We start from the raw sequence: 25087 nt of genomic DNA on the forward strand, positions 1-25087 counted from the left end.
TAAGTGAGGGTCGATGGTGATCGCACATTCTCGCTAATAAGCTCATTCACGCTAATAAATACATTCACTCTCAACACAAGCTAAGCATACACAACTATTATTATTATTATTTTATACAATAGAAAAACCCCGTTTCCTCCACGAATCCAAGGAAAAGGGGATCTAAATATTCTCAATCGGGTGGCATTACTTCGCACCCTCTGTAAAAACGATTGAAAATTTTTCATAGATTCCATCCTTATTTTTCTCACTTATATGGGCATAAAAACCAAAAGTTACGCCGGCCCTACGCCCTATAGGCTCAAAGGAGAGGAATGTAGTAACGGACGTAATAACGTGGACTTGGATAAATTCCGTAGGAGTGAAGTTTTAGTGGATGGAATACCGGGCACCGAGAAAAAAAATTGCCTCCAACTGATTCATCCCAAAATGGTCTGTTTTTGTTTGTAATAAAAATTATTATTCAAGGTTTTTAAAAGGTATTTGAAACGTATCCGAATTTTTTTAGATACGATGAAATAAATATAAAAATAGATAAAATAAATATCTGGGATAGAAGTGTATAAGTGTTTTTGCAATTCATGTAAAAATTCACCTGAATTATAGTAATAAATATAACCGGGTTAAGAAGAACATCAAACAGACCTAAACCTAAAAACGAATACTTCAGAGCAGTATCAAAATTTTCCTCTTTAGCATTTAAAATGTCTTTCATGTTTCTGATAATCATAATTATTCGAACCGCACAAGATTCCTGGTACGCAACTGGGCAACCGTCACTGTTTATGTCAACCAGTGGGCGTGATGTCGCGTGGCTTTAAAGAGCAATTACCCGGTGCCCAGGACGCTGCGCTAATCACATACAATCAGCGCGAAAACTTTTGTACCAGGTTCTAATTTTGACGACCAATAGGACGGAACAGAATCCACACCTGCTGGAGGAACCGCAGACCTCGCGAAACCGAAATCTGCAATTACCGCTACCTCACGATCGCAACGTTTCCCGGGGGGGGGGGCTGGAAATCCGCCGGATATCAGATTCCCGTTCCATATGGATTAGTGCAACGTTTCCCGACCCTTTTTCGATTGGATTCTTGTCTGGGGGAGGGGACGATGCTCTGAATCACAGCGATTCTTGAACGTTATCTTCCTCTTTTCTGATTTACTATACATGTTTTAAAGGCACTGCTGGTTTAATAGGTCATCTTAGGGTCAGATCTTTCTGCTAAATCCACATGTTTCAGGGTTAAAATATGATTTTGTAGGGGTCATCACAACAAGAATGTTTATAACAGTAATAAAAAGACGATAACTTTGTATCATTTCTATTCGTTTTACTTGTGTATACATGTAGTTTATAGACTTGTTTTGTTGTTCATTGGGTTATCATAAGTGAAAATTTCAGCTGTACAATTATTTCTTTGAAAATACTTTCTCGTATCGATAATAGAATAATGATGATACAGCTTGTTGACCATTTCAATAATCAAATTAAATGTTTAGATAAATTATGCTTATCCAATAAACATTACATCTAGTTCCCTGTCTGAAGTCTACATACCAGAAAAACGAACATATTTTTATAATTGGAGAAATTAAGATAATTCGTCGATAACAAAGAGCTTTTAAATATTTACAAAATATGTAACAAAATTTTCGTTGAAATCATTCACCCTCTGGTATGGTATACTTACGATACCTATTAGAAACATTTACTTTTCGCCTTTAAAATAAGTTAAAATAAAACATTAGGCAATCATGTGATAAACATCTTCAATCCCATAGGTTACAAAGTGAACACAATTGTTCCAAAGCGGTTTGAAAGACATGAATTTTAAAATCAATGCTTTTATTATCAATCTTGAATCATTGGCCTGCAATAGCGCAAAACTATATGGCTTTTGGGCCACACCCCAGGACACAAAATCGTACATAATTTAGGTTATAATTTAATTTCTGTCTTTGTAAGATTAGATTGAACATTTAAACCGTCAAAACCCATCAATAATTCCTAGAGCAGCATTTAGCATTTTAGATTACCTGAAGCTTAGCAAAATTTGTTTTAGAGATTTATTTCCCCAAATGTGAACACCGTACGTTATTAATGGACATAAATAATTATAATTAATCATAAGTAGGTTTTTTAATTTTTATTTGTTGATATATATATGGGCACTTATGAAAAACCGGATAAATGCATCTTTAGATGGTGGTCCATGGTTTTAAGCATTTTATATTCAATATAATACTTTTAATTCTTAAATCCAGATATACTACAAGGTATTCAACATTCTTAGCTCATGCTATGGGTGAGTTATTTATTGACATGGTTAACAATATTAAGGTTGCTAGAAACCAGATATTCCGTGTTAGTTTATTTCTTATAAATGAACACTCTGCATCGAGTGAACAGTATTGCCTCAGTCTTGCTACTGTTATGACTGATTGTCCATTTTTCAAAATATTCAAAGCAACTATATATAGTTATTGACAAATATGAGCAAAGAGAGTTCAGCTGTAGTTTTTTTTTTTTAGCAAAGGTCGTTCATAAAGATGTTTTCTAAGGTTGAAACAGACACTTGGGGCACCCCAGCTCTTATACTACTTAAAGGAGTCTTTATGCCATCAATCTGTGTAAAGAATTTCCTGTTGGTTATGTAATTACCAATTAAATGTGTTAGATAGTTAGGAAATTTATATGACATGTGATTAAATATGGGATCTCTGTGCCACATAGTACCATTCCCACGTGCTTATTTATATTAAAATTATGGAGAATCATATCCACCGGCGCGATATTATATGGTCAGCCGTATGTAAGCAAAATGAACGGACCTGAAGGGAAATTAGCAAGTCGTAATGTCATGTTAATATAAAACGTGCCTCATTGTTTGCTGTATATGACAAATATGAGCAAAGAGAGTTCAGCTGTAGTTTTTTAGCAAAGGTCGCTTATAAAGATGTTATCTAAGGTTGAAACAGACACTTGGGGCACCCCAGCTCTTATACTACTTAAAGGAGACTTTATGCCATCAATCTGTATAAAGAATTTCCTGTTGGTTATGTAATAGCCAATTAAATATGTTAGGCAGTTAGGAAATTTATATGACATGAGATTAAATATGGGATCTCTGTCAAATTAAATTAAGTAGTACCATCCCCACGTGCTTATTTATGTTAAAATTATGGGGAATCATATCCACCAGCGCGATATTAGACCTGAAGCCAAATTGGCAAGTCGTAATGTCATGTTCATCTAAAACGTACCTCATTCTTTGCACTACTACTTCTCTGCCATTTTTGAGAGGTACTAAGGAGATTATCGGGCGATAGTTACCGGGCAGGGGAGATCTTTATTAATTTTCGAAATTTTCGGGTTTTGCTATTTTCCGGGAAGATGGGAAATGAACAAGTACTAGCATGATTGGTATAATGAGCAAAATGTATGCTTTGTTCGTGACGATGTTTTAACAAGGACTTCAAATTGTCTCCAGGAGTTTATTTTTATTTTTAAAGTTTTTTTTACAATTTATTTGATCTCTTTAGGGGTAGCGGGTTCACAGTCGAGAATGCCTCTTGGTCGGAAAGAAATAATTTTTAGTAACTTTGACTTTTTTTTAGTAAATGAGACCACACCCAGATTTTCGTGCATGCAATGTACGTTCTCAAAATATCCATTGAGAACTGCAGCTTTCCTGGCGGTGTCTTATTCATAAGGAAAAGAAGAGGATGAAGTGTTATTTTTATTTATTTAAAGTCAGGAGGTCTCGAAAAATACGTCGAAGACTATTTTAGCGCGTTTATATACTAATAAAATCCATTAATCTTTAAAAGACTGACGAAGGCCAAACAAACCAAAATAGAATAAATCCATTTTCATTTATCATTAGCGAGGGAAATTGCTCATAATGCACAAAAAGAATGATAGAATATGCCATTACGCTAGACTGTTCGCTTTTCGCTAATATCAACTATTGAAAAATGTGTTTGTCAGCCACTCCTATTTTTCTTTGATTTACGCTGGCTAAGCGTTTGTATAATATCGTTCGGTCAAAATGCAACATGAATCGACTCGGAAAAATAAAATAAAAATAGATGAGATTATACGGATCAGTTATCAACCGGCTATGAGCGCATAGCTAAAATTGTGGTCGCTGCATCAGCGCTTGTTCCCGACCGTGTCGAATGTCCTCTCACGCTTCTACCGTTGTTTCATTGAACGCTTCCATCCCTTTCTTTCAGAAAAGTGAATAATCGTGCTTTTCAGACTCGTCTGAGTACAGTTAGGAAGTCGAAGACATGGGATGGGAACTCCGTCGAGACCTGGAATTTTGCAGTTTATTGGAGAAATGATTAAAGTTGTACGTTTTCCTCATCTATAATGTCGGAATGTGTAACTAACATGTGGGACATGGAAAATATGAACGGTTAGGCTTTAATAGAAAGAGGTATTATCCAATAAAATCCTTACCAATCATCACTTCATTAGTTTGACTAATCATATATTAATTAATACAAATCATCAATTTAGTAATGATTTTTGCATGGCACCTTTTCAATTGAAATAGCTAGTATCTTTTTTAAAAAATCGTGCATCTACATGCACTGAAATAACTTAAATGGCTCGAGCGACATTACTTTTTATCATCTTCCATTTGGGCATTTCAGGCAGAAAGAAGTAATAAAATATTAAAACGTTGTTCGTGCTGGAAACACTTTTGCGGAAAAACGAGCTCGTTTCTTCCACGCTAAGAGCGCCTAGAGTGTGTTTTCATTTGCCTTAGCCATCTCCAAAACGTGGGTTTACTGTCTCAAAAAAGACGGTGGAAAGGTAATGACCATGAATCCCTAATGTCATCCCAAAATCATTTATTTACATATCAACGTGAAAAGCGTTCATAAGAAAATACCAAGACACGGTTTTGCACTGACATAGAATATTGTTCGATAGGCCGCGTGTACGGCTGGGTTTGCAACATTGCATTCTTGGCATACTGAATTTGAGGAATCCAGGTATGTTGATTGTTGAAGGTGACTGACTCCGGACATTTCAATCCATTTGACAACACGCGAAGTACCGTTATTACGTTTTGTTTCCAGACATAATATCACAAAGAGAAATAACCGGCCCAGTTTACCACTGTTAACGTTTTACCAATTAGTGCTAAAAGAAAATCTATTGTTTTGTATATTAAATATTGTCAAAGCCTGTAGTTGAATACTTTCCTAAATAAATTCGATTTGGAATAGTAATATTATATAAGTAATATAGCTATGATTTATACATTTCGTATTCTTGTGTGTATAAAACTGTTGCCTTATATATTGTGTATATGTGTGTGTGGGGGGGGGAAGAGAAACAAGAAGAAAGAGAAAGAAAATAGAGAGGAAGGAAAAGAAAGAGAAAAGGAAGAGTAATAGAGTGCGAAAGAAGAGAAAGAGAGAGAGAGAGAATGAATAAATCTCGCGAACGACCTCTTACAATTAAGAGTGTAGAGAGTGGAATAGGAATGGGTAGAGAGTAAGTGAGAGAGTGAGAGGAATAGATAAAGAGTAAATGAGAGAGAGAGAGGAGGGGGAGAGAGAGAAAGAGAGAGTGAGAGAGAGATGGATGACAGAAAGTGTGAAAGATGAGTGGCAGGAAAGAGCATCCTCAGCAGAGAAAAAGCGAGAAAGAGGATTGAGCGAGAGGGGGAAGAGAGAGTGAGAGATGGACATATAGGTAGTAGGAGATAGATACAGATGGATGTTGTAGGTAGATAGATAATATAGAAAGAGAAAGAGACACTGAAGCAGAAAGAGGGAGTAGTTAGAGAGCGGAGAAGGTAGGAAATCTGTTTTTGTGATTAAATTACTATCTCTTCGTTATCAAGTAAAATTAGCCCACATGGATTCAAAATAAGTGTAGTCTCATTTTGCAGAAACTGTGATGTGGCGGGTGTAATTTTCGTATTATTTTGTCATTAGAATTTACAGAGGGATTTGTAAAGTATAGGAAAATGTCTGTTCCTCGATTTGGGGACCGGAGTTCCGTGACTCATGCCAGCTGTCCTCCCCGATCCACCCTTTAATAATAATGGACCCCCACAATTCGTCATTATGTGCTCCTTGCTGTGATCGATTCGACCTTTCCCGACAATCGGCCCGCCTCCGTCAATCCTGGGCCGATGTTACGGCATGGGAAAAAAATAACACTTTAATGCCAAGCAGTTCTCTACAAATTGGACTAAAACGATTGGGCGGAGAAACACCGATTTTGTAAATTAAATCCACAAAAACGCTGGGGGTTCTTTAGGTTAATTTAAGGTTATGCATGGAGGGACTCTTGTCCAGATGTGCATGAAAACGCCATCAATCATTCGGAGCTGCACTTTCCTTTTATCTCACCTCGAGTCCTCAAAAACATAGAACGTCACGTATTAAATCACTATCCATCATGGATATCGTGTAAAGTATCTATAAAATAAATGAGCTTGGTGTTATTTTTTAATCCTAAGTTACGCCACTATAACGCAAATTGACTGGGAATGTTTGAAATTGATGTGAGATTAAACGTTTTTACGCAGTCAGTCATCTGTCTGGTGTACCACCTACCAGCTAAATTGTCAGTTATCTCTTCTTCGAGGCCGTATTTTGAGTTATTTACAATTACAATTAATACCAACCTTAACATATGAACTACACACTTTTTGGAAAAGATAGTTCTACTCAAAGATTTTTTAGGCAGCTAAGCTTCTGTAAGTAGAACTATCGTTTCCAAAAAGTGAATTGCCATACTTACCCTATCTCAAATCATTTCTGTTTACAACCCTAGTGTCAATTTTATAAAATTAATCAATTCTTCTCTGGTGTTCTCTTTTTCGTAAGTACATCTGCACTGTCTAAAGAAATAGATGATCCGAGATGATCGATGTGAGACTGATTTTTGGGCCATAATTTCAAAGCAAGAAAATGCTCAATCTTTGCACAGTTAAAAAAAAAATTGTTAGGCTTTATCTAATTGGTATAACTTTGAAAGCGAATTTTCGGCCAATTGGCCATTTTTGGACGGGTTAATCGATCAAAACGATAGTAAGCTACGGTATTGTGTCTGGGGGTCATGAATACTGACCTCAGCCGTCCTGGCTCTCCCCCAGAGGGACAAATGGAAGGAATTGCACGGCCGAAAACGTGACCTGCAGTAATAAAAAAAAAGATCACGTGCAAGCCTTGGAGAAACATCTTTTAGAAATGTTGCCTCCTCCACTTCGCGTGGTAGAAAACTAAATTCAATTGCTAAATGTTTCATTCATGGGAGGTGAGTTACTGCACACCAGAGAACAACCCTTGAGAATGACTTAAAAATACAAAAGAGAAAAAACGAACTTTAATCCTTTTATAAATTAATAACTTGAAATAATTTCGCTTACTTTATACCATATTTCAATAAAAATAAAGTGATTTTAAAACAAAATAATTAAACATATCAAGGAATCAAAAATTATTTTTAAAAGAAATTTATTTGTCTCTCTAGTTCCCATTTCTTGAAAGTATTTTACCTTTTTGTGTGAATGTAATTAACAGTCCATTATATCTAGTCGTCTGATTGACCCAATTATTTCTTTCAATTAATTAACATTTTTATGTAAAGTTTTGGTGGAAATGAAAAAGTTATAGTCACGAGCGGGATTCGAACCCGCGACCTTCGGCTAAATACGCCGCTGCTCTAACCACTTGAGCTATCGTGACTTCGATCCACTAACTACTACCTTTCGAATTTTCCCTAATTTTGCCATTTTTCAAATTTCCCCCATTTGCCATGCGCAGTGGGTTAGCCGAAGGTCGTGGGTTCGAATCCCGCTCGTGACATTAACTTTCTCATTTCAACCAAAACCTTACATAAAATGTAATTAGTAGTGTTGAGCAATAATCATGCGAAAATTTATTTACGTAAAATTGGCTTAAATTCTCCTAATTATCGATTGTTAAAAATTATCGATACAATAAGAACGAGAAAAATTAAAAGGAATGAACACCATACAAGACCATTACAAGATAATTATTATTTATGTATAAAAATAATTGGTCAAACGTCCTAAAATTGAACATTCGGCATTAAATCAGTTATATATCAGTTATATTTATTATTTATTTTATTATAGTTATATATAAACTTAACAGGATATAACATAACTTAATAAAATCGACATTGTTACAACCCTGAAGAAGAAATATATGACGGAACTGCAATAAAACTTATGACTATGGTTAAAAATGATGAACTGATATAAAAACGAAGCAGGGCTCCTAAAATTATTCTCTTAAAGCTATCAAAATCTTCTTTTTAGAACCTAACATGAAATCAGAGAAGGGGTCTAGCTTTATTGATTGAGGTGCAGAACGAGAGGGATTCCATACCATAATTTGTCCTATGAGGAGGAAATAGAACGTGTTCTGCTAGTGCAGATAACAGTTACTCTTTGGGCACTTGCAACTCCGCAGCCTGATCTTACCCAACTGTTCGCATTCGGTGGGAACTTATGGACCCTTAAAATAACTGGAAGTAGCAGGTTGTAGTTCTAGTTTGTACTTTGGTAGTAGTTTGTACTCTGGGAATATCTTTTTAATGTCGGTTATCATCTTTATATTATGTTCCTGGTTGTTTTCGCGGCATTCCATTAAAATATGCTCCAGCGTTCCAATTTTTTTTCTTTTTAAACAATTTTGCAGAGTCCCGAAGAACACTTTTGCCGCTTTTAGTTTAAATGTTAGAGGTACATGCTTTGCTCCTTGATTTACTTGTAAGATTTTAAGATGAATATAACATCTAAACTTAGGTGGTCATATTCGTGCAACTGCACGGGGATTCCTTGTTCCGCGGGCTCATGGTCATATCGGAAATTCATTGTGGCTGACTATTGAACCAAAAGGGGTCACTCATACATCGCTCTATACTACTCTCTACGCTATATCACCGACCCGTAAGACTAAAGCACACCACTAAACTGCTTTAGCATCATTTCCAAAGGATTATCAAAATCGACTATCATGCAAGTCGATTTAGTTATAGTCATGTTGGAAAACTATGGTGGAATTGTAATCTTTGGAAACAGCCTAAAATAGTCCTTTTTCCGTTTTGTTATAACATTGCCAACTGTTCATACTTTTTTCATATTTGGGTAAAAATAATCATCAACAAGGCTCTTTAATACCCAACAAATCCGCTTGCTGACCCTTGTGGTCTCCTATGGCTCCTTCCTTCGGCAACAAGTTTGCTTTCTCGTTACACCGGATCACACAATGCGCCGGAATGCAAAGAAATTCAATTACAACTTGTGATCCCGGTTTTACCTGTTCAGAATATTGGATTGCTTCTATAATTGCATAAATTTCGCATGTGAAAGCGGATGCCACTCCCGGAAGTCTCATTGGTTTCTCATGTACCGTGTTTGGGCCGTAAAAAGCACAGACTGCGTTTTCTCCCGTTTTTTGACCCGTCCGTGTATAAAAAATACGTTTTTGGAAATCTAACATTTTGTTCCGCTCTGAATTCTTGATTTACAGAATATGGGTCCAGATTAAATAATCATTTTAACGCTTGTTTAAGTGCTATTCCAGTTGGACTGGAAAATTTATTTTGTATATTAGAGCAAGACTATTGTTTGATCAGACCTGGTTTTCATTTTTTTCTTATAATATTTACACATTTTTAGAAATAATGAGAAGTAGAACTAGCTGAAGAACTTATAAAACTATGTTCCTTCCTGAAGTGATGAGGCTCCCCTCGCGAGCTAATCAAAAGACCTTGTTTGCCCCTTTAGCCCTCGCCTACCAGTAATAAAATTACAGGATTGTTAATTGCTATGTGGACGAAATGAAAAACTGTTCCCTTTTTTATTTTTACTATTGAAACATTGGCAATATTAGCAAAACGAGACAGGTTTAACAGTTCATTTCTTTCATATAACAAGCCTGTGTTCAGACAATCAACCTTTTCGATTGATGCTTTCGTATTTATTTGTTTTAGATCAGGAATTCGAGTAGTGTTAGCTCATTAGATTTTTTATTGGGCAAAGATGGATATATTATTCGTAAATGTGTTGTTTTATTTCTCCGAAATATATCTTCCGTTAATAACATTTAAAGAACGTGTTCGAAAACTTGAAGTCACTCGAAAAAGTTTCCAAAACTCAACTGGAAAAAGTTTCTTTTAAATGGTCAGATCGTAAAATACATTCCGACACCACTTATTTACTCCTTTTGGTGATTTACATGCAAATTTCCTTCTTCTGGCGAGTTCTGCGACGTTGTGAAACTTGAATCAGCTTGATTTTTATGGGAGTGTCGTAATTTGAGCTTTATGTAATTGTTTGTCGTAATATATTTAACTGTTTGGAAGTTAAAAATGTCCTGAAAAGAACATAGAACAAAAATTTTTATTTTAATTTAAACCGTTTTTTTATTTTACGAATTGCTGTAACATGTCTGCGTTACATTTCATGTAAAACACTTCTACCTGCATTTGTCTTATATGTTTGTAGCCGTTACGTATTTTAAATATATTTTATGCAACATCCCTTTAGGCTGAATACATTTATTAGCAGGTAACATACTAGATTCAATCATGAAAGTAGGAAGGAAATTAAAATTCAATTTTTTCCGTATTGGGAAACCGACCGTGATTGAGAAAATGCTGATCGCCGGTGTTTCTCACAGATAACCTCAATCTCGCCTGCAGTATTGTTCCATTAATTTTTATCTTCCGACTGTTCAGATTGGTGAATTATTACCATCATGAAGAGCGTAAGTTACGTATCACTAAGTAGTTAGTGTACCACGTATGTTCCAACATACTGTCAAATATATTCTTATCATTTATTACAACTAATCCGAAGATCCGAACTAAAGCGAATTTAAAAGAAAGAAAAACACTTCCTTCGTTAAGCTTCCCAGGAATATATCTTCTTCATCGGGAGTAATATAAACGTCTACTTACAATATTCAAAATTATGGTTTCAAACATGACGAATTGATGAGTTTAGTTTACAAAAGGAGGCTTCGCCCATAGGAACACCGATTTCAATGAAAATACTTTTTGAGATACTAGGTCGAAAAATGAAAGTAACTAAAGTAATTCCTTTCATAAAAGACGTCTAACTACTCGTTGGGTGTCGCGGACGAAGGTTCAAACCATTTAACATTACTTCTTTCATACCATTCTCAATTAAAAAAACCATGGTCTGTGTTGAGATTCGAACCCAGAACCGCTGGCGTAGCAAATACGAGTCGGACACCTAACCACTCGGCAGTCGGCGTTCTTTTCCAAATTTCCATGCATAATTGCAGAGAAACACAACATTCAGATTAACAAACGAGTTAGGAAAAACACTGAAGTAAATTACTTGCGTGAAACAATTTTCTTCTCGACTAGCACATATCGGTTATCATTCACTGAAAGGGCTTGCTCTAATTAGGTAAAACATGTAGTGGATGAAACAATGAAAAAAGAATTTAACACCGCAGCAACGGTTTAGATTCGATATTTTTTACCCCGGTTGAAAAATGATTATTCGTTCTATTATCAGACATTTAACAGACCCAATTAGCAGTGACTAATGAGCATAGTGTAACTGGCGTGAGGAGAAAACACAAAATTTCCTCTTGGACAATCTTCACGAAAATCGGGTCACATCATTAAATGAGCATTGTTTACTAAATTATACCTTTTAGGCCTTATCTCTTTCTGGCCGGCCTGGTCTGTATTATAAAGTGAACAGTAATGAAATATTCATGACTGGTTCAAATCACCTTGGATTTCGGACAAAACTGATTTATCTTACACGTGCAAAGTTGGTATGCCTCGTTTGTATTTTTTCGAATTTCTATGTTTATTATGTAATGTGTACGTATAGAGCATGTCATAACTTCTTCATTTCATTTTCCTTTTATAAAACAAATACTTATGGAAAAAGCGTGTCTCAACTGTGCACCAGTAGAGTTTTTCATACTACATTATCACATTAATTATATATAAGTTAATGTTTTATTTATTTATAAATGAATAGAATGATTATCAACATATTTAAGAGTGAATAAAAATTATAACAACTATTATTTAATAGTAGTTAAAAAATTGATGTGGGCTTTTGTAAATTAGTGTATTCCTCCTCCTCCTCATTATTATTATTTTACCAACTCCTGAAAAATAAAGATACAATTGGTACAAATTTCCTAGTGCTAAAGAAAATACACATATTTATCTAATTTAAGTTAATGCAGTCCTGAGGTCAATCCTGTTTAAGTGCTGCCAGCAATGTAAAAAAACAAAATGGGCTGAGGGGAAAACTAATGATTGGGGAATGTGGAAAGAAAAGTAGTAATAATAACTTAACTAAAAATTTCGCTTTTTAAAAAGTAGACACTAATTTTTATTACTGTTCTTAACCATAAACTCAAAAAGCCAATACTTGTCTTTTTTTAGAAACTCTTCGGACCTAGGGCCTAAATGCAGAAAACAATCCGACAAAAATATTAATTTTAGTTGGGGCAACATATACAGGACATCTTATTGAATCAAATTTGTAGATATAATTTTAACCTCTATTTAAAAACTCTCTTAATCAAGGTAAGGAAAAAGTGAAGATACAGTACATGTAAAATTTGGTATGGAGAAATAGTGGCATGAAGTTTTCCAATTTGTATTTAAAGAACATCGCACAAATATTTTTTTTGTATGACTATTATTGTTTTTTTTTAAAGATTTTCACATGTACTCCCCCAGCATTCCAAGGCACATGGAATTTATAATTGTACGAGGGCGTATATTCTAAGTAGAAGTAAAGTGGTACATTTGTTTATTGTCGTGGAAAGTTTTTCTTGATAGTTTCCACGGAAATCATTTTTGGTAATCTAAACTCAGGCATGGCCATTACTCTGAGGATGAAGTCGTGATGCAAATTGAGTTTTGAAGTACAAAGGACCTTTTTACATCTCGACCTTGACAAACGGTGTTTTGTATAGTTTTATACTTTAAATACTCTTTTTATAAAATATCTAGAAAAAAAGTTCGATTTCTGTATATTCTATTCAACCCAGACCTATGCCCAATAAAATTGATTGACGCATGACTTCAAACAGCATAAATTTAATATCCAATTTAATGCTACCTTTTGAAATGATTTCACGGTAGATTTAGGCTTTATTTGGCTTTATATTGATAATATGAAATATTAGCAAATATTTCTTAAATTATGTTGAAGTCGCTTATGTACTTAATTATGAAAATACATTTTAAAGTTCGTCATAATTGGGCCTTGATATTTAATATCAAAGACTTAAAACATCTATCACAGAGGAGAATTGGAAATAATAGAAGTTAACGTTTAAGCCAGCGTGAATCGAATTTCGAACATTAAAGTACATGAACTAAGAAGTCTCTTGTCAGATTCCATCTGCCTTTATACACCATTCCATAAAATGGAACCGAAATATGATCTGCCTGGGCAGTAAATGCTCCTTGCAGATTTTCAGAGTGCAAACGTTAACATACACTACAAACAGAAAAGGACCTAACGCGGAGCCTTTGGAACCCCATTGTCTATTGTTGTCAGACCACTGCTATATGCTCACATGGCTTGCTTTCAGAAATACATGACTGGAACCATTTCATGAATTGTCAAAAGGTTTTGTTCAACGTGGAAACAGTCCGGCGGCCTTCGTAACATGATGCAAATCATTGCTGTTATAAAATTTGTTTGTGTTTTAAAATTCTTTTGCAGTGTAAAAATCGGCATTTCGCGCTTCTACATAAAAATAATGCTAATCACAAACAAAGTTGAAAAACAATTCGCAGAGCGTAATCCCAATCTTTTGGTTGCTTTTCCTAATGATTTGTGGGCACATTGATTGGTAGTCAATGGTTATTATCTTGGTTTAAAGTTTTCTCGCAAGCCCGTTTGCGCTGCACCTTTGAATGATGCCTTCCCCGATGTACATGTAGGATTTGGTAGAAAAAAAAACAGTAATATAACGGCTTTAATTCCGCTTTTTAATTTAGAATTTTTGATTTCCTATCAGTGGTTCTGCCGCAAGCCCATTTGCACTGGTATTACCTGCCGCCGCAGAACTCGATACCGCCTGAGAAAATAATTTGCTCAGACCGAATCCTCAATTGAACTACCGTTACCCCCGCGATTAACACTCCTTTAAACTGTAAAAACTTTGGGGAGGGATCCTATGATTTTCGGCCCCAGCGTTTAACCGATCCACGGTTATCACTTTTTGGTGTGAACTGATAAAATTCAACGATTTTTTTGTTACGTCATCTAACAAGTAATTGGGTAGAACATTTCCATTCATTTAACTCTCCCGAGAAGCTTTTATCATGCTGAACCTGAAAGAACTAGCGAAATGCCATAAGGAACAATAATAAACAGGACGTCTACACTCGAAATGGAACTGTACAAACTGAAGTTAAGCCTGTATACATATTCTTTTCTGGAAAGACAAGATAATCCACAAGATCACCTGCACCTTGATCGTCGAAAATCTCAGCCTGTGATATTTTACATAGGTATTTTCTTTAATATCGCGAACTGATACATGCCACTGGCTGGAAAGAATGTATTAAACATTTTTTCCACGTTTACTTCCTGTTGGAATCGTCAAAGTCAGCTTTGGTAAAGAGGCGAACACAGTTTGCGTTTGGGCCCGTTGACAAAGCGTGACCACTAATGTTACGGTCCTCCTTGGGACACGGTCATCAACATCCCATATTCCCTCCCTCTAAGCCTGTATTAACAAACAGTTATGTCGCCTCGTTCGATAAAAAGAATTTCGCAATGCATTCTTCAACACGGTATTCATTAATACTATTATTGTTCTTAATTGGGCCTCGTTTAATGGCTGTGGCAGGAATTCCTTTCTTATGATTGGTAGAAATCGAATAGTGATTGGCTGAGCCATGGCATGACCTGGGAAAGTGATTGTACCTATTGACAGGCATTTTTATTGGGTTTCAAAAAGTAAGGTGATTGGGAATGATAACTTTTGCTTTTTGATTGATGATAAAGTTCGAACCCTAGGAACGTATCAGAGATTTATTTCTTGGGGTCAGTTGTAGTAAGGTTATTTATGTTTATTATCAAATATTTAATAATCTGTTCAATATACACAGTTTCAATCCTCAATATTCGTCAGTGACAAATGTCCTAATAGTTGTGCAATTCCATCATAATTAGGTTCTTGTTGTCTAGGTGGTTAAATTTGCAGAAATAGTGTGTAGAGATACCTAACAAAATGTCGCATATGTATAATACTTGGCTAAACAGCCGTGTTTTATTTACTTCAACGAGAAAAATCTTTATCTTGAGGGTTTTTTCCTATGTATCAACCCTCGGGGTGCTGATGTTTTTGAAAAAAAGCTCATTTGTATATCGGGTTCGCAGGATGCAGGGTCGCGGGATTCGAACCCGGGACCTTTACCTTGTAATGCTAAGCGCCATGCCAACCCCTAAAACGTTGCGTCCACCGACGCCCCTGTTGAGTGTTATTACCATAGAAAGTATTAAAGAAAAACAAGGGCGTAAGTGGCCGAACGGTTAAGGAGTTGACACCGTGCTCATCACTGTAAGGTAAAGGTCCCGAGTTCGAATCCACCGGCCCTGAATTCGAACCCAACATACAATATTTTTTTCTTTTGAATACCCGCCACCCCGGGGGTTCATGTGACCTCTGCTGTTTTGAACTACGTAAATCTTAAAACTTCGGACTTTTCATATTAAAATTTAGTAGCAATAAAACACTACCGCACTATCTATGCACCGTACTTTACTCAGCACTGTGGACATTCTTTTCTACTCTTTCCTGTCTCGAGCTACACCGGGTCAGGTTTCTCCTCCACACAGATTTTTCATTTTTTCGTCCCAGTCGAAGGCGGCTTTTGGTTTCCATTCAATCATTCTTTTAGCAATCCTTTAATTTGGATACTGTGGCGATTATATTCCATGAACTCAGTCTGCTTTCTTACCCATAATTTTGTTCTGCAGTTCTTCGTTGTGCCTACATACACCGTTCAATAACCTAACTGCAATTTCTGTTCTTTTTTCGATCCATCGTCCATGTCTCGCTGTATTACGTTGTTACTAGCAGTGCTATAGTGGCCCACAGTTTGATCTTCAGCAGCTTCATACCTTAAGATATTTTGTTACAAGCAACTTGGTCTTGGAGAGCACTGTTATGTTATTTCTGGCATTTGGGCATGAGTGCTCACTTTGTGCCCGAGATGTATCAGTTTTTCCTTTTCACTGAAACATTGTTCAGCCGTGCTCTGGTTAAGATGGTTCACTACAGGTCATACTGTAAAGCCTTCTCTGATCAAGTCTTCAACCATTTCGTGTAGATCCTCTTTTGTCACTAGAACCATATCTTCAGCGATTTCTAGGAGGTTTAGCCATTCCCCATACACTTTAATATCTTTACCTGCCCAATTTTCTTTATTGAATACCTCTTGTAATAGCAGTGAAAATCTTGGAGGAACTACATCTCCTTGGGTCACTCTTTTCTTGTTTTTCCCAAATTGAGTATGCATTATGGCGTTTTTTTTTGCCACAGTCGAATGCATTCTGAAAATCTATGAAAAGATTTGGCAGTTAATGTCACATTTCTTGGGAAGCTCGGTACAGCATAAGCATTTTCTAATTCTTTAAGCCTAATGCATTTGTTAAAATTTGAGTTTCTATCGCCCTGCAGTAATTAAATTGTTATACTTGGGGTATCTTGATAGGTCTTATCGATGAAAAAGTAGACATTTAGCATAAATTAAGAAGCCTTTGTATTTTTTACCATAATTTAATTTGTGTGTGTGTGTGTGTGTGTTAAAGCGTTAAAGCACTATCCCTCGGGCAATAGTGGATAAGTAAAAAAGCACGTTTTAGAACTGCAGTTTTCAAAAAAAAATTTAAAAATTCAATTTTTTAGTATTTTTTTCCTTTTCCTTCCCTTGTTTTATGGGAAGGTTTCTTTGACGATTTAATCAATTGTATACAATTTGTTTGGAGTAAAGACTTACTAGAATAAGCACTACTTATTTTGCCAAAATTTTACTTATCCATTTTTGTCCCGAGGGAGCAGAAATTTAACTCAAGTTTCCAAACCAATGACTCTTTTATGAAACTGACCTGTTTTTCCATTTTGGCCATAAATCTTCATTTTATGGAATTGGTAGTATTAGGGTTGATGGAATCGTTTTAAATCTTGTCGTGGGCAGAGGACTTCTTAGGATCGTTTATCAGCGGTCGTAGTTCCCGGATGCCCTATCCATCTAGGAACAATAGGATAAAACTGACAATGACGGACAACTTTCTATGAACGGTGGCGCCTTGTAGAGCAACCTGCCATTTAAAGCATGCACCGTTAACCCACCCAATCCTGGTTCTTGGGGATTTTTTTACTCGGACAAAAAGAACCTCAGAACGGATACTTTCGCATTCAAAATGCGTTAGTAAATTTGGGTCCTTAAGTATCGCCCTTATCAGACTTTCATCGTAAATGAAGGGGTTCCGTCGCATCCCACGACTCCTCTTACGCGTGGGCCCTATGATTGTTTTAGCTGTCGAAAGTTTTCTAAAAATTAAGGCGTTGTCTTATTGTTGGCTGAGTATGTTTTAGTTATGTGGGATCCATTGATCAAATAGTTAGATGAATCTTTATTTTCTGTAGAAAAAATATTAAGTTGTTCCATTACCTTCAGAATTGGACTTCAGGGTAACTTCCTGATCATCCAAACTGTAATGAGATTTTTTCTACTATAAGGTAGGAAAGATGAGAATTTTATCTAATTACGAAAACTTACTTTCGAATAATCTGAATCTCCGTGTAGTGTTACAAATTCAGTTGTTACCTGCTAATCTGCTTTCGACCTGTTTTAACCCTACTTCTACAGTCGTTTAAGTTGTTTCCGCATCCTGCGACCCATAATATGAAAAATGAACTTTTCATTTAAAAATCACTTAATTCGGGTTTGAACTAAATAACAATGATCCTGTAAAGTATTAACGAATAATTTACATCTTTCAATTAATTATTCTTTTTAAAGTCTTGGTTGAGATGAAAAAGCACGCTAGTAGCCTTTTTCATTTCAACCAAGACCTTACATAAAAAGAATAATTAATTGAAAGAAGTAATTTGGTTAATTAGACCACTAAACATAATGGATAGTATACTTTACAATTGATGCAACGTTTAATTATCACATTTAAAAAAAAAAGGAAATATTGCAATTAACTTGACAGTCAATGCACAATCTTACAGAGCCTTAGTTTTCTCTTATAAATAAATATAATAATAATCTAGAATAATATATGAAGTAACAACACTAGTAAAAAGTTATTTAAAAATCAATTTCCAAGTAATCTAACCCAGAATAATAAATTACTGCAGGAGCAAAAACAAAATCAAAAGTCAACAAAGAGGCGGGACATGCCTTGGCTCCATACAGAGAGCGTGTAGGCCTGCAGCCGGATTTCGGGCACGGTTGTTTCGTGGTCCCCTATTTTTTAGGGGAATTTTTTATTGCATATAGACGTCAAAATATGTGTTTTGTGTTTCTGTGTTTTTATGAGGGAGAATATTTATTAGAGTGAATGGGGAGGGGCTGATGGTGAAATAGCATCCTCATCGCCCCTCACGCTGTGTAAGTACTCCATCGAACCCAATTAGATGTTAGTATTATTGTATGCTGGAATATTAAATACTCCGTCTACTAAATATATTTAATGCAATGTATATATGTGAATGTATTTATTTGTGTGAATGCATATTAAATGTGTGTTATTATATTAAGCATGAGCTCGGGGCTGAAATGACCAAGCTGTTGGATGCCCCTTTAAAAAAAAGTCTACATACAATTTATAATTATTTACTATCTATCATGTAATATAAATATTTTTGTGTACCAACATTTGCGTACGTGTTTAATTTGATATTTAAGAAACTTGTCCTGGATTCAAAAACCAAAAATTATACTATTTTTCTTGACTAATTGACCTGAAGTCGTATTTATTACGTAATTGTTAAATATTTGGCTGTAATAAGCAAGTTAACAAAGGGCAATTATTGGCGAACGGGAAAATAGGCTAAAATTGAGACATTTCGGGTATTTATGTTGATTTGCGATAATTCCGGTTTAAACTTGCATGAAACAGGATTTTATGTTTCAAAAGGAAAAAAAAAATCTTTAAATGCCTTTTATATTGAACAATTTTTCTCATTGCTCAACTTACGCTGATAAATATTCAGCAATTGCTTATAATAATGGCTGAGTCTTGACTTTCTGTTTTGGGGAGATGGTTTTTTTGGTCGTTTTGTACTCCGGAAAATTTATTATTTATATTAAAAACGTGCCGTGTGTTTTATTCCATTGTTTGCCTTAAACTGCTTTCGCCTTTCTCCATTGCATTAACGGAATGGTGTTAAGGACTAGAGGGTTGGGAAATTGCCCACTACGCTGCTTTATTTGGAGTTGAAACTTTAAAAAGTTGCGAGAGGATGATTAAGCACCAGGCTCTTCTCTCTTAATGGTACTATGTACTTTAGCATGATAAAATATGTTTGAGATACATTCTTCTTTGTCAAATAGTAAATGTTTTGTTTTAGTTTAGGAAGGAAATGCCCGCTCCAAGGTTGTCTTATTTGTTGTTATGTAATTAGCATAGCACGACAATGGTATACGCGTTCTACATACCGTTTTAGTCTGGTGCCTTAATGGTTCGTCCTTGGGCGAACACACAAGTGATCCTGTCGGATGAGGACCACACTGCTTTTATCCATCGGTACATTTACATAATATTGAAAATATTACGTCACGGATAGCCGTTCAGGAATAATATGTATAAAAAAATGTTCCGTCAAGGAACTGTCGCGAAAGAGACACTGACTACCGAAAATTCACGCGAACTCTCCTTTTTACATAAAGTCACAGCCTACAAAATTTATGAAATCTTTTATGTTTTATGTAACTATAAGAAAAATGTTCACATTGGAAATCTATCTTATATATTCTGATATTTAGAATACTGTTCAGCCTTTTAACGTGACATGTAATGGGTTTGCATGCAGTGGTATTTAGAAATGGGCGAAAGAGGGTAAACAAAAGAGTAACACTATTGAAAGTAATAAATTTTAATTTTTACGTAAGACTGTAACTATTGTTGCTCACACCTTTTATCGTTATTAGAAATGATAGTGGGATGTGTATGTTGTTTAATCACTTTAAAAGGTAGTTTTTATTCACAGTTTGTCGTTTTCTGCGATACTGATTTAAAACATTAAATGCTCATCATCAGGTTGAAGGAGTTATTTACTAGCACGTCTCTTGACATTAATTGTAAGGACAACAGCCAATCCAAATGAGAATCTCGTTTTTATTGCCGTTCAGTTTTGAAACGAACACACGAAACAAAACACGCGAAAAACGTGAATAACAACTAAACATTATCTTAATAAATAATATAAGAAAATAATTTTAAATTAGTGCTTATTTTGTTTGTCAAATATTATTTAGGTGACGTTTAAAATAGGAGGAGGTATATTAAAATCTATTATTGTATATTATTTATGCATTTATCTCCATGTACAATTTTGTATTTTTTTTTATGTCCAATTTCTCAAACCAATCTAGTTCTCTCCCTTTGTTGAAATTGTGTAACACTTTCCCAGTTAGTTGGTATATATATGTTTTAAACACCCAACCCTCATTTCATGATTGTTTAAAAGCGGTTAAAAATGGTTTAATTTGATTGAAAAGTGTTAATTTGATTTAAAAAGTGTTAATTTGGTTGAAAAAATGGTTAATTTGGTTGATAAAGGTGTAATTTGGTTGAAAAGAGTTTAATTTGGCTGTAAAATGGTTAATTCGGTTGAAAAATGGTTAATTTCGTTGGAAATGGGTTAATTTGATTTAAAAAATGGTTGATTTGGTTGATAAAGGTATAATTTGGTTGAAAAGAGTTTAATTCGGCTGTAAAATGGTTAATTCGGTTGAAAAATGGTTAATTTGGTTGGAAAAGGGTTAATTTGATTTAAAAAATGGTTGATTTGGTTAAAATTGGTTAATTTGGTTGAAAAATATTGTTTGATTAATTTCATTTCTGTCATTATTTGCTCTCTCTCTCACTCCCTCCCCCTCGCTCCCGCCCCTCTCACCACCCCCTCTCTCTTCTCTCCCTCTCTCCCCCCTCCCCTCTCTCACCCCTCCCCCTTTGTCACCACCTTCGCTCTCTCTCTCTCTCTCTCTCATTCACTCTCTCTCCCCCTCTCCCTCCCCACAACCCCTTTCTCGCTCTCACTCTCTCCCCCTCCAAATCTCACCCCTCCTCTCTCTCGCACACTCACTCTCCCTCCCCACAACCCCCCCCCTCTCTCTCTCTCTCTCTCTTGAAATTTTTTTAATTTTCATTAATTTCATTTCTGTCATTATTTGCTATCTCTAGTTATTTAAATTACTTACTGCTTTTTATCTGAGTATCTACACTCATTACATCCACCAACTTTGAATTTTTTTTTGGGATTTCCACTTGTGTATTTATGCAGGGTATGAAAAGAATGTACATAGCCCATATAACTTTCGGTCATAGTTTCACGTTCTGGAAATGAATCTTGATTGGATTGGTAGGTGTTAAAAACCATCTCTTGGGTCAGTATCGAACAGCAATTATATCCGTGCCCAATTTTGCTCATCCAACCTTTCCGTCGCTGAAAATTGCGAATCGTGCCTAGCCGAGAAAGTACCCATTTCCCGACTCGGAACTGAATTTTAAGCCCGTTACAAAAGTGCAAGCCCGGAAATTGCGTGCTTAATATTGGATTTTATCGGTTTCAAGATGGTCTAATTGTCCTCTTCAGCAATCCTGGACATTTAAGCTAATGAGTTTATGAAATTTCGCAATAGCGAAACCGTGTGCCTCCTAACCTATTGTAGTGTATATGATTTAAAAAGATAAATCAACAAAATTCTGCTTTTTTGTGTGCATATTTTGACAAACGTTATGTAAGCAAAGTAGGTCAGAAAATGGTCAAAACTTGGATTTGACCTCATTGTCGTAATTCTAGCGTTATATACCGACTTTTGCGAAAATCTGTCTAATTAATTTTTTGACTGATGATTTCGATGATTTTCTAACGGACAAACATTCCTAGTGCAAGCTCTAACATTTTTCTCAAAAGTTAGTGGATTTTCATGGTTGATAAGTCGTTTTAATGAAATTGTCCAGTGCATATATAACTGTACCAAACATTAAAATCGGTCTGTTATTTCTAATTTAAAAAAAGAGATGTAATTTCTGACAAATAATTTTGCTATTTTGTGTATTTAGTTATAGTTCGTACATTTTTATGGCACATACGTGGTTAAAAAGATTCCTCTTCTTTCAAATAGTCCGAACGAAAAATCGTTTTAGCAGTTTTTGAATTATATCCGGTTCAATCAGATACGCCGATAACGAATACTTAAAAATAGGAAAGATTTTAGCGGGCAAAAAATTGATAAACTTGAATTCAAACAAAAATTTATATTTAGGGCCTCTAAAGATGCTAAAAAGAAATTTCATTTCACGAAAAAAATTATAATCTAGTTTACTTGAAAAATATTTGGTTTTTAAAAATTTTTGGTTATTGATAAATGTTGATAGCATTTACTATATTTTTATTGTAATCTACAAACAAAATGCTGTAAAACGATGTATTCATATAGTTGATTTGAACAGATAGATTGGCGAAATAAAAGTATTAAAAACTGGAAAATATCAACTTTCAAATTTTTTTTGCGAAACCAGATATTATGGAGTGTAGTATCACCAAAAAAAGTTTGGTCCAAATCCGTGAACCACCAACCTGGTCGACTTTAGGGGTCAAAAAATTGATAAACTTGAATTCAAACAATAATTTATATTTAGGGGCCTCTAGAGGTGCTAAAATGAAATTTCACATTAATTTCACGAAAAAATATAACCTAATTTACATGAAAAATTTTGGTTTTTAAAAATGTTTTGGTTATTGATAAATTTTGATGGCTTTTACTATATTTTTGTTGGAATCTACATACAAAATGCTGTAAAACGCTATATTCACATAGTTGATTTGAGCAAGTAGATTGGTGAAATAAAAAAAAATATTTTTTGCGAAACCAGATATTATGGAGTGTAGTATCATCAAAAAAAGTTTGGCCCAAATCCGTGAACCACCAACCTGGTCGACTTTAGGGGTCAAAAAATTGATAAATTTGAATTCAAACAATAATTTATATTTAGGGACCTCTAGAGGTGCTAAAATGAAATTTCACATTAATTTCACGAAAAAATATAACCTAATTTACATGAAAAATTTTGGTTTTTAAAATTTTTTTGGTTATTGATAAATTTTGATGGCTTTTACTATATTTTTGTTGTAATCTACATACAAAATGCTGTAAAACGCTATATTCACATAGTTGATTTGAGCAAGTAGATTGGTGAAATAAAAAAAAATATTTTTTTGCGAAAAAAGATATTTTGGAGTGTAGTAACACCAGAAAATTTGGTCCAAATCCGTGACCTATCAACCTGGTCGTTCCCTTATTGGTTTCAAACTCGTAGCAAGCATAAAACAAAACGTGTTCAGTTCTTATTTATTTTTTTAATTAAACACGATGATAACGTCCTTCAACGTAAAGGACTCAATGAATATTCAAATTCTATTATGGAAGGTAAATTAAAAAACAACCAAGGTCTCCGACCCCTTTCTAACGAATTCCTGTTTAACGTGCAAATAATTATTCTAAACTTAATTAAATCTTAAATATAAAAGTTTTACGAATTTAAATGAAATATATGGTTATCGAGATGGCTGTCTTGATGGTAATCAGACGCTATTTTGTATCTATAGCATTTCCAAGTACATTGGAACCTTTCCCAAGTTAAGGATAACTTTTTACAACTCAACCTTTCCAAGTCAAATGTAACTCGACTACATTTGTCTTGGAAAGGGTTGCTTGCGGACTTGGAAAAGGCTACAATTGATTTGTAAAAAGTTACACATGACTTAGGAAAGGTCCAAAAAGGCTTGGGAATGCCATAGATAAACATTGATCAGATAGAGGAGAAAAGCCATAAAGAGAAAAAATAATGAAAACCGTCTGATTGAAATAACCATCAAGAGTTCAAAACAGCCTTTCCCAGGTCATGTGTAACCCTTACAAATCAAATATAGCATTTTTTTGGCATCAGTTTTATACCCCACGCATATTAATTCAATTTTTTATATATAATTTTTATAACCTTTTATTTATTTTTTTCTAAAAAGTTTACGATTGTGCCTCACACCTCCACTGATCGAGACTTCAAAATGTAGCCCTTTCCAAGGCGCGATACAACCTTTTCCATGCCAAGTTGAGTTACATTTGTCGTGGAAAGGGCTACATTTGGTTTGCAAAGTTTACAGACAGATAGACAGTTAGTTTACATTTGACTTTGGAAATGTACAAATATACTCGGAAATGCGATGTTTATAATGATTACTTACATGATGGAGTCGTATATACCGGGCAAGGGAAGCCAGATTGGCCCCCTCACAAGTAGATAAGCACATTGACAGTATATTTTCTCTATATGACAACGCATATTTTTCGCATAAATTTATCTGTAAATACATAAAAAAATATCAATAATCTTTCAATATTTCCGAACTTTTTATTGATCACGATTTTAATTTAATTATTTATTAATAAATTATTAATATAAATTGTTGTTTCTAGGTCCAGGAGGTGTGGGGCTCCGGCCCCGGATGACCTCGTACAAATAGTAAGTACGCTTTTAGGTGTTATTTATGTAGTATTTTATGTAGTTGTTTCCATTTTTTATTTTCTATTCTGGTGTTTGGTAATTCTTAAGCTGTAGAGAGCTCGTGGCGCCCCTCTGTGGTGCCTTCATAAGGAGTACTGGTTTTCAGGTACCACAAGAGAGAGCGCTCAGCTTCATGATTCAATTGATATACACCCAAAGACAAAAACTATGTATATACATGTATTTTTACCGCTGTATTATATATTTATTTTATTGAAAACCCAATTAAACGGTAT

The 25087-nt window shown here is 34.9% G+C and overlaps 1 protein-coding gene across 1 annotated transcript in view; it reads left to right on the plus strand.

Moving 5' to 3' along the window:
- Positions 1-25087, plus strand: part of LOC106666348 — a 461223-nt gene that overhangs the window by 49182 nt on the left and 386954 nt on the right. The window contains exon 2 of the mRNA XM_014393475.2: positions 24764-24809. The gene's annotated coding sequence lies outside the window, so the exon portion shown is untranslated. The remainder of the gene's footprint in view (positions 1-24763; positions 24810-25087) is intronic.

Source organism: Cimex lectularius, unplaced genomic scaffold, assembly GCF_000648675.2.
Source record: "Cimex lectularius strain Harlan isolate CLEC.00 unplaced genomic scaffold, Clec_2.1 scaffold62, whole genome shotgun sequence".
Taxonomy (NCBI): domain Eukaryota; kingdom Metazoa; phylum Arthropoda; class Insecta; order Hemiptera; family Cimicidae; genus Cimex; species Cimex lectularius.